Genomic DNA, 7,083 nt, shown 5'->3' on the forward strand with positions numbered 1-7,083 from the left:
GACCATCTTCCTACATATCCTTTAAATGGTTTACATTAATGGAACACAAACCTATAGAGAAACAATATGTTTTATGAATAAACTACAACTTACAATTATTAATGTGGACAGATTTTGAATTTGGTTTTAATACAGGAGTTATACATTAAGTTACTGTTAGTCTGACTACACACCTTTTATCAACTTTAACATTTTATTCGTTAAATAATATTGCATCAAAGAACACCAACTCATATAAAACGAAAAATAAAAGCTATAATCGATAAATTTCTAGATTAGGTTCCAAAAAAATTTAATTAAAGTAAAACTGTCAATCAGTAATACACTTACATCATATCAGGTCTTTTAACTGTTATAACTATAGTGAAGGTTATACAAGGCCAAAGAGATACAAGACAATCTGATATTGACCAAATAAGAGAAAAAAACTTATTACTTAATTAATTGCTAAAAATGGATTTTTTTCAATCTAGTGTTGACGAAATGAGAAACATATAATAATGCTGTCTGTTATAGGAAATCTAGGGCTTAATAAGTTGGAGTATTGCAAAACTTATCAGTGGAAGGGAAAATCTGGAGCATTAACTGAAATTTGAGTGACTCTGGGGATCTCGAACGATTTGGTCTACTAAGAACTCTACCTTCTCTCTTCCGATAGTTTTTGAAGGCGTGTTTGATCAGAAAACAAATAATTTGTACACTCAGGCAATGGCCAAGTTTTCGTGGTTTCTTGCCTATCAAAGACACTGTTGCCTTTGAATTCTATTTAAAATAAGAAAAGTTGTTCATGCTTCTTCTTGCCTAAAGGCGTTATTGCGAAACCCTTTTGTCCTCTCACTATACTGCAACTGATGGCAAAAGTAAGGAGTAATTGAGTTGGGTTCCTTTTTGAAACAATAAAACAAACTTTATTGCGAATAGTTTTCGTCGATCAACAAATTGTTGATTTCCAGGAACAAAATATTGGCATTTAAAAACTTTATCTCCAAAAAATTGAAAATGAAAGGTTCTGTTAACACCACAAATTATTTTGTAATGGTTAATTCCCTGCTCATATTAGTTTTATAGAATGATGTTTGATGATAAATGTTTACAACTTGTTCTCAGGAAACAATATTGATGTTTAAAAAATTATATCTAATAAAAATATTGAAAATAAAAGGTTCTGTTAGCACTATAAATTAGTTTGTAGTGGTTAATTCCCTAGACATAGCAGTTTTAGAGAATGATGTTTGACAAAAAATGATCATAACTTGTGTGTATTTTGAAAAAAATATTAAAAATTATATCTGAAAAGAAATTTTAAAAAAAGTTTTATCAGCACCATAAAGTAGTTAATAATGGTAATTTCCATAGTCACATTAGTTTAATATCATGATATTTGCTGAAACATGATCCCAAATTGCTGTTTCTCAGGAAAAAAATATTGGTGTTTCAAAACTACATCTCGAAAAAAATAAAGGTTTTATTAGCACCATAAAGTAGTTAATAATGGTTATTTTCTTAGTCACAGTTGTTGATGTAGACCTAGGTAGTGGATCTCTTCAAATAGATAAGTGGCGCATTTTTAAAGGGTACTGTAGGAGTAGGAAGTAATAAGTTTAGGACAAAAAGAAAAATTGATGGGATTTATTGGAAGTTATTTAATTTCCTAGTTTTAACACCATTCTTCATGGGTTGGGATGTGGGATTAGAGATTTTGGAATAAAATTGATGGGTCATTGTTCAGTGATAGAACACATGTGTCATTGGGATGGTGCTATGTTAACTTTTTTTCTTCACCAAAATAACCCGATGAAATGGTTGTTTATTAATAAATTATGATAGTTTTCATGCTATGTTCTTGGTATGAGAGGAGAAGAAAACTCTTACCAATTATTCCTCTGTAGTTATCATCTTTAAAGAAACAGCTACAACTCTAGAATTAGTATTACTTATCCCTCATACTTTGGCTTTTTACATGGTGGTACATGGATACATGTAAGGTATGAATCACATATTTTTCTCACAACATACAACTTTTAATAATATAGATTAATATGTTTCCATTTTTAAAAATACTTTCTGCGGTTAATCTAATTTTAATTAAAACCAAAATAACTATTTATTGATTCATAAAATAGAATTCATTGTAATTTTATACAAATTATTTAATGATACTACAAAGTATGCTGTACAGCTTCGGTTTTCCCATCTACTCTCTAAGGGCAAGGCACAGGAAAATGTTTGCTGAAATTCAAAAAATTTTAATGATTTCATCAGATTCAACTTTGAGTGACACTAGTAAATTACAAGGATTAATTAGTGAATTTTGTAATTTTAATTTTAACATTTTAATAGCTACTTTCATAAAATATAAAATGATTCATTCGGTCATAAAACATAATAACTGCAATATTTTATAAACTAAGTTTTTTAGCATCACCAGCTTTTTCAAGGCTGATTTCATAAATTGTTGAAATAATCTTTAGGAAATTTGTTTTCTTAAGAGAATGAAGTTGATATTAAGTTATGATGAGTTATTCATGGTTCATGACAACATTTTAACATTGCAAAAGTTTTGATTTTGTGAGTTACCATGTTTTATGACTGAAAGACTGCAATATCGAAGTAATTAAATACTAAATATATATACTTATGAACAAAATGTAAATTTTTTTTTTATTAGAAATATTCATTTGACATTACAATAACATAATGATGGATTGGGGACACCAAAGCAATTACTTTGCCTCCTTTTGCAGGCAATAACCAAATTTAAGATATGGTGGATATTTCTGTAAGATAATTTACTAATATAGCGTGTACCAGGAAAGAGCCTGAGCAGTATAAAAATTCAGGATAAAATTCTGTCCATTCTATTAAAATATGAATCTATACCACTCCAGACCAAAAATAGTCCAGGGTTCAGTACTATTTAAGGAAGTACTGCTTCTTGAACAACTATTGTGCAAGGAGGAAATATGTTAATTATATTTTATCTTACCTTTAAAACAGATACTTATAGCAAGTATATTGATTGATGTACAACATGGCACAATCTCTTAAAGGAGATTGTAACACCAAAGATAGTAAAAAGGGAAGACTTATTATTTTTGTTTGGTTTTTTCGGTTGGTTTTACAGCACTTGTTGATCTTTGGCCACTCGAACCAGCCTTCTCATGCCTGCTTATCTTGGACCTTTCCAGTTTGCTGCATGCAGCTCTTTGTTTAGTTGATTCTGTCTATCCATCTGGTTTTTGGACTCCCATGCGGTCTCTTGCCAACCATGTATTCATTGTAGCGTAGAGGTGTCCTGAAGGATTGCTCCAAGCCATTTATGCTCCCATCTTAACCTCCTTGCCTTCATATCATGAAATATTGACCGACCAGTCTCTGCAAGCAGTTCACAGTTAGTTCTTCTGCTCCATGTGTTAAGGCTCTGATCCTAAATCTCTCCTCTAATTATACGGAGGACTTTTCTTTCAAATCTCTCAATTTTGCTTTCTAAAGTACCTTTTAGAGCCCAGGTCTATCTGTATTATTATATTTATAATAATATTATAGGTTAATATATTAAAGATAAGAGGAAATATTTGCTTATTAACACAATACATCATTTTAGATAAATGTGTCAATTTTTGAAATTTGTAGGATCTCTTTTATAATGGCCTCAGGGCTGAAATGTTGGAGAAGAATAAACAAAATGAGAGAAAAGGAAAAAAAATAATTTTTTTTTTAATTCAATTTAACTACTATCAACATTTTACCAATGAAGGAGGTTGATTTGAGTAATTGATAAGAAAGTAGTTTCCAGACCAATGATTTGCTAGAGAGCAATAAGGGTCAAAACCTAAGTTCAATGTCCAAATTTATTCCCCTACCAAATAAAGGGCTAGGTGCCCACTGGTTTTGTTCCAGGAGATTCGTGATTCTTCTTCCAACCATAATTCATTTTCTGTTTTCATTACTATGAAATTTTAGTAACTTTTTTCCAATTATTATTATTAATATAAAAATAAAAATTATAAGAAATATTTAGTTTACAATAGACAAAAGTTCTCACTTATTTTTTTCATCACAGCATCTACGACTATCATCACAGCAAGTATGTTTAGAAGGACAACAGCTTTTTCTTCCTCTATACCTTCCAGGACATAGAATTGGTGGCACTGAATCCATTAACTTTGAATCAGTACTTCTTATGGCTAAAAAAAATAAATAAACCAGGTTTAACCATGTTAACTAATAATAAAAAAAAATATTACATTACATTGGAGCTACATAATCTTACATAATAGTTCCACTTCTTTATCCAATATATTAGATGGACTGGCTGTAACTACAATAACTATGCAAATACAAACATACAACAACTGTATGTTAAAAAGTTTCATTTTTGTTTAGGAGAATGGAATGACACGTTTCTCAATTGGTAAGCTCCTATATATAGTCTATACTAATCCTAGCAATAACTATGATTAAATATGATTGATCAGATCTATAAACTGACAAAAAAAATTTTAATTTTATGTTATCTCCTGCTAGTTAAGATTTATGTATTTAATTATCCTTATTTATATATTTAATTAATTTATTACTAATATTAAAGAGGTTTTTGATCAAATCTAAAATTTAGAGGGGGTTTAAGGGATTTATCGGTAATACTGCTCAATAGTACTAAGTAACATAAACCAATATGCTTCTTGTTGTTTCCTGAGTCTAGTACAGTGATAAAACACTTAAATAAGTCTGGGGACCACCTAGCTTGTTATCGAACTATGTACAACTAACCTTACTCCTAATTTTAGATTAGAAAGTACAAAAAACTGGATACTAGATTTCATTAGGCTAGGGGGATAGCAGGAGTGAAGGGTTTGTAGAATTAAAGGGGAACTAGCTACACTTAGAGTAAGGCAGCTAACAACTAAAATTATCATAGATACAATATTTATTAATCAATGGTTCATTCATGAATAAGGGTCGTATCCATGGCAACTTTATCTATTAGTTTTAACTATAGCTAATTGTTGCCCATCTCTATCATGGCTACATTCAATTATGTTCCTACTTAACTTCTCAGGCGACATGTGGCTATTGGGGTACTAAGAAATTTTAAAATTAATCAATAGCTCATTATCTTCATAATTTAACCCTATGAATGACTTTAAAACAGTTTATCAAATTAATATGTTATTCAAATAAGTTGTTTATAACCCATTCTAGAATAAGTTATTAATGAAGTTCTTTTTCAAGGAAATACAATTTTTTTTTTTTTTATGTTTTGAAATTGTCTATTGTGAATTGAATTGTCTACTGCCCGAACAACTATAAATCAATTTATTTGCAAATATCATAAAAACTGCTATTCCTACGAAGCTAAAGGTCATAAACTTCTTTATAGTACATTAAACTAGCTTTAATTTGATAGCTAATAGACATCTGTACATCACATAGTTCCTGAGATATAGATTTCTCAAAATGAATCAACTAAATATTGATATTTCGGTACTTTTTTATGAAATGTTGCTTTATAAAAGGCTATTTCTCGAGAACTATTGGACGTAAATAGCTCTATTAGGGCTCATACTTCAGAAAATTTATTCTTCTTTAAATAATATTCTTTTAGACTTTTTTATTGTTGTTGGTATTTTTTAAGATATAGAGCTTCAAATGAAAAATTTGATGTTTTTTTTTAAGGTTTTGAAACAGTTGCGATTTTTTATTCCCCCTATCTACACTTGGCAGACTCATCAGTTTTGACTATTTATTATACATAGTTTTCATTAAACTAATCAAAAATTGGGGCGAAATAACTGCCTTTTTTTTCTTCCCGGCTCTTGTACTAATATATATTATTCACGGTTAACTATCTTCTTCTCATTAGGAAAGGAATAGTTATACATTTATTTTGTTTTCATTTACTCAGTTCTTGGAATCTTACCAGTAAATACATTTCATTACTCACACACCATTAAAGATAAATTTTCAAAGAAAGACAGATTTAACTGTTTAATACCTCTTGAGTTCAACGAGTTCCAATTAAAATTGTCAAGTGGTTCCAATCTTCATGGCTAAAGTAAATAATCAAGAATAAACAACTTTATAATTCTGAAATAAACAATTCGGAGAAATACAGAATACTGTAAATTAAAAAGTTAAACGTTTCTTGTTAACATATAAATTTAATTAGATTGACAGATAAAGTTTATTCCAAAAAACAAAATAAAAATGATTTATTGTCGAATATTTAAGATATAAGGTATTTCAAATTCTTTTAATAATTTGACTTTCGTATGTTATGTTTAATTCAACCACGTTCAGATTTCATGGGTCAAGTTAAATGCTTTCAAAGAATGAAATAAGTGTCAGTGGTTAAAAGGTACGATCTGTACACTGTGAACTGTCTTTTTAAAATCATTAGCAGATAAAAATGAAAGTAAGATGATTTACCCTAGTGAACTGGTATAATAAATATCGATTTTTAAAAGAGCCAATACTGCTTTAAAAATAAATCTATTAACAAAATAAGCATTTACTTAGAAGTATTTGTACACTGGATTTGTCATCAGCCTAGATGACATGTTTCATTCTGTCTGCTCTGTAATCCCCAGTAGTTCTCTTTATTTGTCTCAAAACAAACTTCTTATCTTATGTCTGAGTTTAATTATAATATAATCGTGTCATCGGGTGAAGAAGTACAGGCTAAATATGGAAGCCAAAGTATTCTTGTAAAATTATTATTATCATCAAAAGACACAGTGGTGTTGAATAAGTCTATGACGCCAGAAAATATACTGGAAAAAGATCAAACCTGGAAGGGAATTAGAGACTTTGAGAAAAATGTGGGAAAATCCTCAGCAACGGTAGATCATCTTAAAAAAAAAACATTAAATAATATGAAGCCGCACTTGCTCAGCCTCCACTGACTCATTACCAGTGATGCGGCGAGAGGGATGTGCTGGGATCTCTTGAGCTCTGCTCTACCCCTCACACGTGGGGGATAGAGTGGGCTCAGGGATCCTCAGGTTGATTGTGTAAATATTGTATATATTATTTTATCATTATGTTATTTTATTTATTTATTTTTCATACAGATAGTTT

General features: G+C 29.8%; 1 long non-coding RNA gene across 1 annotated transcript; it reads right to left on the reverse strand.

Moving 5' to 3' along the window:
• Positions 1–2,013: 2,013 nt before the first annotated feature.
• On the reverse strand, positions 2,014–4,494 carry LOC136796353 (uncharacterized). Its single transcript, XR_010844056.1, has 3 exons — positions 4,274–4,494; positions 4,046–4,187; positions 2,014–2,229 (listed from the first exon to the last, which is right to left on the reverse strand). It is a non-coding gene; the product is annotated as an uncharacterized lncRNA (long non-coding RNA).
• Positions 4,495–7,083: the final 2,589 nt, after the last annotated feature.

The sequence above is a fragment of the Halyomorpha halys genome, unplaced genomic scaffold (genome assembly GCF_000696795.3).
Source record: "Halyomorpha halys isolate HHAL.00 unplaced genomic scaffold, Hhal_1.1 Scaffold11.1, whole genome shotgun sequence".
In the NCBI taxonomy this organism is placed as follows: Eukaryota; Metazoa; Arthropoda; class Insecta; order Hemiptera; family Pentatomidae; genus Halyomorpha; species Halyomorpha halys.